The sequence below is a fragment of the Canis aureus genome, chromosome 32 (assembly GCF_053574225.1).
Source record: "Canis aureus isolate CA01 chromosome 32, VMU_Caureus_v.1.0, whole genome shotgun sequence".
NCBI lineage: Eukaryota > Metazoa > Chordata > Mammalia > Carnivora > Canidae > Canis > Canis aureus.
In genome coordinates this window covers 20,550,179-20,563,167 of record NC_135642.1, presented here as the reverse complement: position 1 = coordinate 20,563,167, position 12,989 = coordinate 20,550,179, and the positions used below count along the sequence as shown (strand labels likewise).

The following is a 12,989-nucleotide window of genomic DNA, read 5'->3' as shown; positions in this document are numbered from 1 at the left end:
TAAGATACATCCTTGGAACTCAGTGGATTTGTTTGTTTACTTATTGGTTCAAAACTAGAGAGAGAAAGATCTTTTTATTAAATATGATTTTTATTTTCATCGATTCTACCTGCATACTATTATAAACATGTCCTATTGGACATTTGTCCAAAGGGCTTTCTCTGAGGGGAAATTGGTTAGATGGAGAATGTGGATAAGAACTAGGCTCTGGAGTCAGACCAACTGGAGTTCAGTCTTTGCTCTGTCAATTAAATAGTTGTGGATTTGGGGGACGTTACCTCATTTCTTTAAACTCTCATTCCTCATCTATAAAATAAGCACAACACCAATACCTATAATGTTTGTTGTGAGGCAGGCACATAATAAGAGCAAGAGCCCAGTATTATCATTAAAAGATAAAACATGGTCCCTAATTTTATGGAGTTCATAGTATAAAGGGGAAGGTGATCATTTAAACAGAGAGATAACTATATCAAGACAAAAGTGCAATAATAAACACACACAAAAGTACAGTAAAGCACAGATGCTTTCATTTTGTCTGAAAGGGTTGTATACAATTTGATCTCACTTGGCTGAGAAATGAAAAGGTTCTAGGCAAAGGAAACAGCAAGAGAAGAGGCAGAGAGCCATGAAGCCAAAGTTGTAGCCATATGGATTGAGAACCCAGTCCATATGAAGGAATGGTAGATTTTCTGAACTTTATGAAGAATTAACCCCTATTAATTCCTAAGAGGTCCACTGAATAATCTAGTAGAGTCAGGGCATACATTTTTCTTTAGCCTAATGACCAATTTATTGTAGAAGATGAACTGGCCAGGAAGTTCCTCCACACCATGGAAGAACTGAGGCAATGGGTACCCACCCAACCTGTTTCCTGGCTGCAATGGTTGAGTCAGTCAAAAGCCAGTCAAATTTGGTTTTTGACTCATTGGCTCCTCATTCAAGAATGCTGCAACCTAATTATGTATTATTATTCACTAAGTCAGACAGGGCGCAAGCCAAGAAAAGAGATTTCCTGGTCATAGTTTTCTTGACTTTGTTCATTAACTAGCTCATTTGTTCACAGAACATCTTGTCATACCAGCCTTCTCAATTTGTTGTATGGTCAGACTTATTCTCCAGAAAGTCAGGGGCTGATTTGTCCATTGTAACTACTGAACATTGCCTGGTTTAATTTTGTTTCCAATGTCCAGTTGACTTTTTTCTTTGCACCTATAGGCAAACGTACACTAAAAACTTAAACATTTCTATAGGTACAAATTCCTAAAAATGGGAAGACTTGCAGTAAAAGTCAGAAGAGCTTTTTCTCTCTGCTGTGCAAGAGAGCACTCAGAATTTGAGGAGGGGAGAATCAAGCTTGACAAATGTCTTAGTTGAAGCATACAGCTAAGTAAAAAAAATTCAAATGAAAAGATGGTGACTGAGCCAAGGCTTTTTGCATTCTCCCAATGCTATTGAAGAACATGTTCTGGTCTATTTATTGCTAATCACCCTTCTTAAACACTATTTTCTAGTTATTTTAGGGATAATCTATTTATGTTACTAGTTTATTTTCACTGCGGCCAGGAAAAATATGATTTCAATTATTTATCATTTATTGAAAACTGTCTTTTATCCAGCATATGCTCAATTTTGGTAAATCTTCCATGTGCATTTGAAAACATTGTGTATTCCATAGTTATTGAATGTTGGCTATGAATTTATTTCTCCATTCTGTTACATTATTTCTTAGAATTGTTAAGGCTATATTTTTAGGTGTACATATATTTAGGTTATTAAATCTTCCTTTTGAATTGACCATTTTATCACTATAAAATGTCCCTCTTTATTGCTATTAATACAAAATAATAAAATAATTATCTTTAATAACATTAAATACTAAAACACTTAGAAGTATTATAACTTCCTTTTGAGTTTGTCAAAATTAACTTTCTAGAATTATTGCATACAAAAGTTTTACTTTATCTCTAGTAATACTACATAATAAAGTATCTTTAATTATTCAATTTTTCCCTCTATTTAATTTTCTATTTTGCATTGATTGTTACAATATGCATCTTTGATTATAATTTACTTTAATATTTTTATCAACTTTCCAGACAATGAAAGAACCTTGTAACACTTTTTAAAAAAATATTTTATTTATTTATTTGACACACAGAGAGAGTACAAACTGGGAGAGAGGGAGAGGGAGAAGCAGGCTCCCTAGGGAGCCTGCGGGGCTGATCTCAGGACCATGGGATCATGACCTGAGCCTAAGCAACTGCTTAACTGACTGACCCACTCAGGTGCCCTCTTGTAACACTTTTTCCAGGGTGCCTGGGTGGCTCAGTTTTTTAAGCGTCTGCCTTCAGCTCAGGTCATGATGCTGGAATCCTGGGACTGAGCCCAGCATTGTGCTCCCTGCTCAGCAGGGACTCTGCTGCTCCCTCTGCTCCTCCTCCTGCTCATGTTCTCTTTCTCTCTCTCTCAAATAAATAAAAATCTTCAAAAAATTTTTTTTAGTTTTATTGAGATATAAATGAAATACAGCATTGTATTAGTTTAACATATCTAACAATGATTTTGATATATGTATATATTGTGAAAAGACAACTGCAATGTGTTTAGTTACCATCCATTACCTTCATATAGCTACAAGTTTTTATTCCTTGTAAGAAGAACTTTTAAGATATACTCTCTTATCAGCTTTCAAATATATAATATAGTTTTGTTAACTATAGTTCCCATGCTATACATTATATTACTAGAACTTATTTATCTTAACAGTAAGTTTGTACCTTATAATCACCTTCACCCATTTCCTCCATTCCCTCACCTTTGACAACTAACAATCTATTCTTTGTTTTATGAGTTTGGCTTTTTTAGATTCTACATATAAGTGAGATAATACAGTATTTGACTTTCTCTGTCTGACTTATTCCACTTGACGCATTACCCTCAAGGACTCCACTTGACTATCTACTTGTTGTGCTTTTGTTATTGGGTATTTAAATTCTACACATATTTAAAAACCTAAAGATACTATATAATTGTTTTAAACACTATTTCTTTATATCTCCCATTATAGTTATTTCTATTGTTCCTTTTTGATTATGCTTCTAAGATCACTCTCCTTCTGCCAAAATAACTCCTTTTATTATCTCTTTTAGTGTCAGTCTAAGAGTGAGGAATTCTAACTTTTTTTTGTCTAAAAAAAATGACAATGCCTTCATTTTTAAAGCATATGTTCAGTAAGTAAGTAAGTTCAGTAAGTATGGAATTCTCAATTCACATTGTCTTTCTTTATTTCAAAGATGATTCCATTGCTTCACAGTTTCTATTGCTTCTATTGAGAAGTTAGCTGTCAGTCTTGCTACCCCTGAAGTAATTTATAATTTTCCTTGCTTCTTTTTTATTTTGATTTACAGAGGTTTTTACAATAATGTGCCTAGGTATGGTTTGAGTTTCTCCTGTTTGAGGTTTGCAGATCTTATTGAATTTATGACTTTATGTCTCTTGTTAGATTTAGAAAATTCTCAGGCAGTAGCTCTTTAAGTACTGTTTCTTCTACAGTCTCTCTGATTACACATATATCTTTACGTGGTATTCCTTATATCAATTATGATCTAGTTTTAATATATTCCTTATATTTTTTCTCTGCCTGGACTTTATTCTGGACACTTTATACTGACCTTTCAATTCACTAGTCATCCTTTCTGCTGTGTCTAATATGCTAACAAATATATCCTTTAAATTCTAAATTCAATTATTGAATTTTTTATGCTAAAATTTCCCTTTCTTTTGCATATATTTCAGTTTAGTAAAATTCTCCATTTTTAAATTTGTTTTGTTGAACATATGAATCATAATTATTTAAAGGTCTATATTTGATAATACCAATTTTAAGTCATCTGTTGGGTTTTGTCTATTATCTATTTTTTCAGTCACTTCTCTTTTTTTATTTGTTTTCCAACATGCCTGGTAAAGTTTAATTGTATGTTAATTGTGTGTGAAGGTTCTGAATGATCATCTTCCATAGAGAAACTAATTTCCTTCTGGTGGGAAGATAATGCATGGGCAGATCATCCTGATTTATTCAAGGTTGGTCTATTTTAGTATACCCTTATTTTTAGGGTACAGCCTTTTAAAAATATTAGTTGAAAACCTGGGGTGTTTCATTGGCATTTTCTATTTGAAGGGTTCTGAACTCTAGTTTTTATATCCTCTGCACTATAGACTACTAAAATCTGTTAATACTTTAGCCTCCTGATAGCTGCATTCTGCTTTGATTCTTGGTTTTTCTTACCTTAAACTTAGGAGACATAAAATGCACAAAAACAAAGTCTTATACAAAAAAGTCAGACTTACTTTTCTTTGGTTCCCTTTCTTCTGGGAATTTGGCCCCTCAAATCCTGGGTTTTTTGTTTCTCCAGTTGAGTGAGACTACCGTAGCACCAAGCCACCACTTTCTTTCCATGTTCCATGATTTGGGAAATGCCCTAGGGGAAAAAGCAGTGGAAAATATGGGACTTTTTCAATGCATGTACCTACTTTCTGGGATCTTAGACCTTCAAGTTATGGCTGCCTTACTTGCCTCTTATTCTTACAAATTACTGTCTTAGGTTATTTGTTCAGCTTTTATAATTGTATTTATACTCTGTCATAGAAGTGGAAATGCATATTCTTTCTGGGAGTACTGATTTGGAATTTTTGTATTTTGTTTAGAAAGAAATTATAATGATTTCTACATAAAACCTAGTCCACATCTGGGTGGCTCAGCGGTTGAGTGTCTGCCTTTGGCTCAGGGTGTGATCCCGGGGTCTGGGATGGAGCTCTGCATCAGACTCCCTGTGAGGAGCCTGCTTCTCCCTCTGCCTATCTCTGTCTGTGTGTGTGTGTCTCATGAATAAATAAATAAATCTTAAAAAAAGGGGGGGGGGGCAGCCTGGGTGGCTCAGCGGTTTAGCACCACCTTCCTCCCAGGGCTTGATCCTGGAGACCCAGGATCGAGTCCTGTGTCAGGCTCCCTGCATAGAGCCTTCTTCTCTCTCTGCCTGTGTCTCTGCCTCTCTCTCTCTCTCTCTCTGTGTCTCTCATGAATAAATAAATAAAATCTTAAAAAAAAAAAAAGACAAGATAGTCCTGATGTCTGGTCTGACCTCTACCTGGATGGCAACATAAATGATTCCTAGAATTATTCTTTATTCAAACCTTCCAAAAAGATCTTTTATCTTTTCATCTTTGAGAAAGGTTTTTGTACTAAATATATCAAAGAATTATGTATGTAATCCTTTCTACCACAACCCTATTATGCCTTTAAAGTTGCTTGTGGGGGATCCCGGGGTGGCTCAGCGGTTTAGCGCCTGCTTTTGGCCCAGGGCGTGATCCGGGAGACCCGAGATCGAGTCCCACATCGGGCTTCCGGAATGGAGCCTGCTTCTCCCTCTGCCTGTGTCTCTGCCTGTGTCTCTGTGTTTCTGCTTGTGCCTCTTCCTGTCTCTCTCTCTCTCTCTCTCTTTCATAAATGAAAAAAATAAAAAAAAACTTTAAAGTTGCTTGTGGATTTTTCTACATATAAAGAAGGGTAAGACCCTCATCCTTCTTCTCATCCTTACTCCTTTTTATCTGGCTTTAAATAACTGAAAAATAACTAGCCCAGCATCTGGCACAAAATAAATATAAAATAAATGCTGATGAAAGAATAAGTGAAATTGCTTCATTATGTGAAAAATATAGTTAATTCTTTGATTCTTTCTCTTTATTGTTAACCCACCACTTATTTGAATACAAAAATCATTTAAAGCATAGGAAAACTTGAGACTGCTGAGTCTATATTTAGTGAGTTCCACAGGACTGAATTTCACATATTTTTAGTCCATATAAAGGTATGCCAACAGCTTCATTTATTTACTTTGAATCATTTTTTTGCCTGTCATGTAGGTGGTCACCCAGAAGTGATTTTTGACAAAAACCTCACTATATATACATATAGCTAATCTTGACTGGTATAAACAGTTCTTCTAACATGAATTTCTATTTGAGAACATGACATAGCTGATGAGACAGCTACATTGTTCATTTTAAAAGTATCTCATAGAGTAAACTTAGAAATAGAAAGTCATTGTGTTATGTACTGAATTTCTGTCAGGGTCTGCTGTGTCATGTTTCCAGATCTTGAACATTTTCTTTTTCCTGTGCCTTGAATGTCCTTCTCCCTTTTGCCTTTCTGGTAAGCTGATTCAGTGCTTAAAAATGCTACCTCCCTTGTAAAGTTTTTCCTAATATCCCAGCATCACCATAAGCTTACTTTTTTGGTTTCCCTTTGTTTCCTGGTACTCTACAACAGTGCTTATTATTTCATGCCATTATTTGTCTTTCTTCTTCACTAGACTCCTACAAGGGTACAGGGTATGCATTACTCTTCTTGTTAACTTCAGTGCCCCAAATAGCAACTTATTAGATCCTCAGTACATTTTGTTAAAGATAAAATTCACACAATATCAAATTCACTCTTTTAAATTGTATGATTTGGTGTTTTCATTTATTCACAAAACTATACAGCCATTACTACAATATTATCACATACTTTCTGCACCTCAAAGAAATCACATTCACATTCAAGTGCAGTGACTCCCCATTTTACCCTCCCTCACGTTCTTGGCAGTCATTGATCCATTTTCTATTCCTGTGAGTTTGCCTTTCTTGTATATTTCAAATAAATGGAATTGTACAATATATGGCCTTTTGTGTCTGGTTTCTTTCACTGATCATAAAACTTTCAAAGGTTCTTTCATTCTGTAGCATGAATCACCACTCCATTGGTTTTATGAGTGAATAATATTCCATTGTATGGATATAGCATATTTTGTTTATCCAGTTATCAGTTGATGGATGTTAGGGTTTTTCCACTTTTTGGTTATTATAAACAATATCTCTGTGAACATTCATGTAAAAGGTTTTGCATGGGTATATGTTTTCAAATATCTTGGATATATAGGAGTATAATCTCTGGTAATTTTAGGTTTAACTTTTTAAGGAACTACCAAACTGTTGTCTATAGCTGCACCATTTTACATTTCTATCTGCAGTCTATGAGGGTTCCAATTTCTCAAAATCCTCTCTAGGACGTGTTATTATTTGTCTTTTTATTATGGCTATCCTTGTGGGTCTCAGGAAGCTTTCTTTTTGTAATTGTGGTATATAACATTTTATTAGTTTCAGGTGTACAATGTAATGATTTAGTATTTATATACATTGTGAGATGATCTCAGATGTATGATTTGTACATATCTCAGATGTACGTATCAGATGTATGATTTGTAATAGCCTATTGAGAGCTTGCTCTAAATGCCACCCACTGTCTCAGGCAACCACAACTGCCTGTAACTGTTTTTTGACAAATCACCCCTGGAAAAAGCTGTTTTCATGGGGCAAACTCTGTGTCAGGCCAAATGAGGACCAACTTAATATGGGGTCTCCCATGGAACCCCCAGATAGGTCAAATAATGGCTCTTTGGGAAGGTGGCTTTGTAGAAGTTCTAATCCCATTCTGTCTCTTCCACTGGCTGCCAGGCTGCTGGTTTTCACCATGATTGCAGGCTATTGGGTTTTAAGGCTATCACAAAGCTAGGAGCAGTGAGTAGGTTCGTGTGAGAATAGGACAAATTAAATCACCACAAAGTTTGCTTTTCAGGATTGAGCTATTTTTCCTTAATGAATGCTCCCTCAGATTGTGCTAAGCCTTTGATTAATTTCCAGAGTTCTAAAAATGTTGATTCTGATCATTTTGTTGTGTTATTGCCAGTGTTCTTTTAACTTTCAAGAAAAAAAGTTTTTTTAGATGTCCTTCCTCCATTTTTATTGACATTCCCAGTCTGTGTTTTTGAATGGGTGAATGAATAAAAGAACTAATTGAAGTATACATGCTCACTAAATTGCCCTCAGACTCCCCAATTCAGCTAAGATACTTGTTCACAAAACAAGTTGATTTATCTGCTACAACCTGCAGATTCTGTGTTAATTAAGCCCTGGAACTGATTGCTGTAGCAAGAAGTGAGATGAGATAGAAGTTGTTTGTATTGCAGTGCTTCATATTGGCTGTCCAGATTTTTTGCTCAGGTATGGAGAGCACCACCTGCTGCATTTCCTGTAGTCTAATTATTTCTTGCTTCTTTCTAGACCTTTCAATATGGTCTTTGATCTTGTGTTTGGAATCATATACTTTTGTTCATATCTTTTTGCCTGATCTGAGTAGTTATCTTGCCTTGAATTCAGACTCTGTGAAGCCTTTGCCTCATTATTTTTTTACATTCATTAAGTTTTTTCAGTCCAGATATCTTAATGAACTTTTAAGTTGAATCACCATTTTAGTTTTCCTGATCCTTCTTGACCAGCAGCCTTTGGGTACATTTATCTGATCTCTTGCCTGTCGCCTGTACTTTTGCCTTGCAGATGATCCTAAACCTCATATTTGCTTCTAGTGATTCCTTTGTTAGTAATGTACCTTGCAATGACACTTCCTTAGCAAGACGTAAAAACGTCTAAGTACTTAAGTCCTTTAGTCTAATCCATGAAGGATTATAGGACTAGTCTTTTGGAGGTATACTATTTCTGGCCACTGTCATCCAACAAACTAAATGAGTACATTCTATTTTTTTTAATTTTTACTCCTTTTAAAAAAGATTTTATTTATTTGGGAGAGAGATCATGAGCAGGGGGAAAGGGCAGAGGGAGAAGTCCCCTCAATGTGTGATTCGATCCCAGGACCCTGCGATCATGATCTGAGCCAAAAAGATGCTAAACAGACTGAGCCACCTAGGCGCCCTGAATGAGTACATTTTAAATACGTTATTTTTAATGCAAATATTTGTACATCAGATTATATTTAGCTGCTGAAAAATACTCTAATTCTACAGACTGGTTCCCATTGGGGGAAAAATAATTCTCTTCATAAAAGATAAACTGTAGTACATTAAAATTTTGAAGAATTTGTTTGAGCGAACATTTATTTGAATTGGGCGGTGCCAAACCAAAAAGGTGTAGGAGCTCTTAAGGAGCAGGAGCTAAGGAAAGGTTTTTATAAGACAGATGCAGAAGCAAAGCAAGGAAGTTATTTGATTGGCTATAGCTTAAGCTGTTGCCTTACTTGGGAAAGTTTAGTTGGCTGTGATTGGTTGTTCTTGTGTTTTGATTTCTTAACCTTGAGGCATTTACAGGAATTGATTCTGGCTTAAGTTTTAGTTTGCTGACTTAGGCCACCAATGCATTAGAACTCCCTCAGTCTAATGGACTCTTTAATTATTTTCACACTTGCATATATTTAAAATCATTAAAATTCTCTACTTTGGGATCCCTGAAAATACTTTTGGTTCTTGTTATTTCATTATATTAACTAAGACTTCATTCTTTATTCTTCTCTTCCCCTCTCCAATCTTCTCTTAGCATTTGTGTCTAACCAAAAAATATATTCAATTTAGTTAAAGAAAAACTATTGCTTTGGAGTTTTTCTTTTAACTGACTAATTGCTTTTTTTTTTTTTCAATAGCTGTAAAGGCATCAAGTAAACATAGTCTACTGCATTTAATTCATCTATGCAATCAAGAGCCTAATGGACTATCATCTATATAATTTTCATAGTCACATTAAGAGTTCACATAGATTATCTCCCTGTTTCTTTATTACATACTTAATTCTTATTTAACAGTCTCTGTTCTTCCTTTATCAGGTTTAATATTCCAATAGCTAGATAAGTAGTATTGTTTTAAGCTTTGAACCCCACTCTAAATTTTGAGAAAAAGGACGGATGCCTATGTGGAGGTGCTTTTATTAGATTTGACTCAAATATTCATTACTTAATGTCTAGTACTTAAAAACACTGCTACCTCCTTGTTGAGGAAACTATTCTTGGTTGTTTTTGTTTTGTTTTGTTTTGTCATCACTTAGATTTACCTCAGTTAAGTGCATATTCCTGATCATTTTAGAAATTTCTTATAGATACCAACTTATTAAAAATACTTTAAAAGGGGATGCTGAGACCCCAGATCTGCTTATCCATGGATTTATTTTTATTCTAGTCAAAGAGATAAGACCAGGAGACCTAGACAAAAACCTATGGAATAAATTACTATCATATCTTACATTTGTATATAGTCCAAACTGTGCTAAATAAATGAAGTATAAAACTGGATTTGTTTGTAGTGAAGATTCCTCATACTGTTCATAAGTGAACAATTCCCCCCTTTCTCTGTATTTATATATATATTTAATGCTATATACACACCCAGTAACCTTAGGGGATAAATAAGCCATATTTTCCAGATGTTGATTGAGGCATGGAGAATTGGGACCAATTTCATTTTTACAAGAAAAAATCAGCAGAATAGAAAGGAACAGATAAGATAAGCATCCCTTCTATGTGTGTTCTCCAAAGTTCTCACACAAGTACTAAAGATTTGCTACAGTTCATACTGGTAGGAATTCAAGTTTTCAGGTACCTTCTAATAAATAAACCTGTTGCTGTAGGTGGTGGGCAGTAAAGTGACTTTTGGAAAATCAGTGCATTTTATTTACTGCAATTCTTATTTGAGTGTTCCCAGCAAAATTAAATAAATGTCAAGTCTCTCTCAGGACTCTAGTGAGGAAAAAGAATTTAAAAGCCCCAGGTGAAAAAAAAAAATTAAATAAATAAATACCGCAGGTGTTACCACAGTATTGAAACCTGTTTAGTATGGATGCTAACAATTGTAGTATAGAACATGGAAACTCCCAGCAAAGTCCTCCTCTAAAATCTTCATAATGATTTGGAACTTGGATGAAAGGATATCAAAATTAGTTCTCTTATCTTTATGCTTTATAAAGTCAGACTTAAATGCTGGGTAGGACTTCCCTGCAACCTGAGATTTAAATTAATATTTTTAAGGGAATAAAGAAAACATGCCAGCAATCGGCTTTCAATTTTTATGAAGATACCTACAACATATTTGGAGACCAGAAATAAAACCTACTAGATTTGAAGCCTATCATCTGAAGAACATAAACAAATCATGATAGCTTCTCCCTTGGTTCAGATGGCTTAAGGGAATATATTATGAGCTTGTAATTTAATTTGATCAATACTCCTAGAAATTTTCAAATAGTGCCAAGTTAAAAGAAGTTTAAACAAAATAGTATACTCATCAGAGAAAATGTTTTCTACACAAATCATTAAAACTGTATACTTCTGTATTGTTTTTATTGAAAGTGAACTGAACAGGGAGAACTAAATAGTTATGTTTTGGCTAAATATATTAAGACAGCATTGCTGGTTCACTTTGACCTTCACCCAGGGCCACAATTTTGATGAAAAACAAAATTATTTGATCATGGTCTTACAGTTCTCATTGAATCCTACCAAATATGCACTGTAACTCTCTTTTCAGATACTCTTGTAAGGACACAGAAGTATAAAGCAACACATGACACCCACTTGATTCTCTCGGCTTAAGTTCACACAATTCACTTTGATATTGCTCATAAGCTAAATATGGCAACTATTACATTTTTTAGGTCTCATTGAGTAATTAAGTGGCTCATATTCTAGCCATGAGAATGGGAGCTTCATCTTCTGATATGGAAACTAGTCTTCAGACAAAAGTTATATTGAAATATCTGGTATATGTCCAAATTGTCTATAATCTCAGGATTCCAAATAATCATGTATTTCCTCCAAAGCTGTTTCTTGTCATTCAGAGTTAATTATTTCTGTAGAAAACAACCTGTTTTACAGAGACAAATTCATTGGTTGCATTCTTTGTGCAACACTGATTATCACCAGCCTGTGATACACTACTTGTTCTGAGCCCTTCTGAATGGGGAATCTAGCTTTTATGTAATTCTCTCTCATGCAAATGTAACCCCAAGCCTGGATTTGCTTTTCCCCTACAAATGAAAAATATAAGTGGAGTTCTGGAGACAAACCATCCTTACTTTCTCTTTGCAGGGGGTGGGGAAGGAGTAGGGGGATGGAGGACTCAGGATATTTTACTATGAGTCACAAGCAGGTGTAGGCCCCACAGGGGGCAAGTGATAACTCTACCCTCTCTGGCTCAGCAGCACTGTATCGCCCAACTACAGAACCCTTCAGCTGCTGAGAGCTTGATATGTAAGGATCCCATGGCTGCTCCTGTCCTAGCCCTCCCACACAGCTCCGCAAGGCTCCATGAAATAACCACCCAACCCAACATCATTCAGAAATAGTCACAGTTTGAATCAATTCAGACTTGGAAATGATTCCAGAATCATTTGGATCTGGACAAGGAATTCATTAAATGAGAATTCAAACTGGCTCAAATATTGGGCCAATTATAATCTGATACAAGCTACATGCTGAAATGTTTTCAGGTTTGAATCCTTTCAGACACTGAGCAGATTCAAGTCAATAAAAATATTGAGTATCATCAAAGTGTTTGGGGAATAATAACAGATGTCCCTTACAAATCTTCTCTGTTAACCCCCTTCCCATTCCTATCGCTGACGGGCATTCAACATGGTTGTGTTATCTCAAGGACACTCTGGAGCTGGGTATTTTGATTGATCTGGCCCACTCCCCAGGATACCAGCCATACTTTTCCACTAACAAGGCATAAAGAACTCCCATCATTCATTGACTTTCACAGGGATCTCTTACTTGAAGGTACCAGCTTCAAATTTGTCTTTCCTTGGATATTTAAGTATTTTCAGAGATTGACAGAATTCCAAGGCTTAGAGGACTATAAAGATCAAGAAAAGTCAGCCTCTCAACCACTGGTAAGTGAACCACTTCAAGAAACCCTGCTCTCCTTTTAGGTTCAGGCCTGGGAGAGAGAGTGCCTAATTCATTCATATTTGGAAGGTCTTTCTCACTTGAATCTGCTATTACTGCTCTATTCCATTCTCAGCTCAGAAGATCAATGAAGGAGGTGGACTATCCTTCCAAGTGAAATGTGTTTGTAAGGAAGAATGATTCAGACAACTGTCCTTGTTAAAAATTT

General features: G+C 35.4%; 1 long non-coding RNA gene across 1 annotated transcript in view; it reads right to left on the bottom strand.

Annotated features, from left to right (window-relative positions):
* The window catches only part of LOC144303191 (uncharacterized), a 191,499-nt gene that overhangs the window by 94,948 nt on the left and 83,562 nt on the right, over positions 1–12,989 (bottom strand). Inside the window, exon 3 of the long non-coding RNA XR_013370246.1 lies at positions 4,351–4,481. This is a non-coding gene — a long non-coding RNA (uncharacterized LOC144303191). The remainder of the gene's footprint in view (positions 1–4,350; positions 4,482–12,989) is intronic.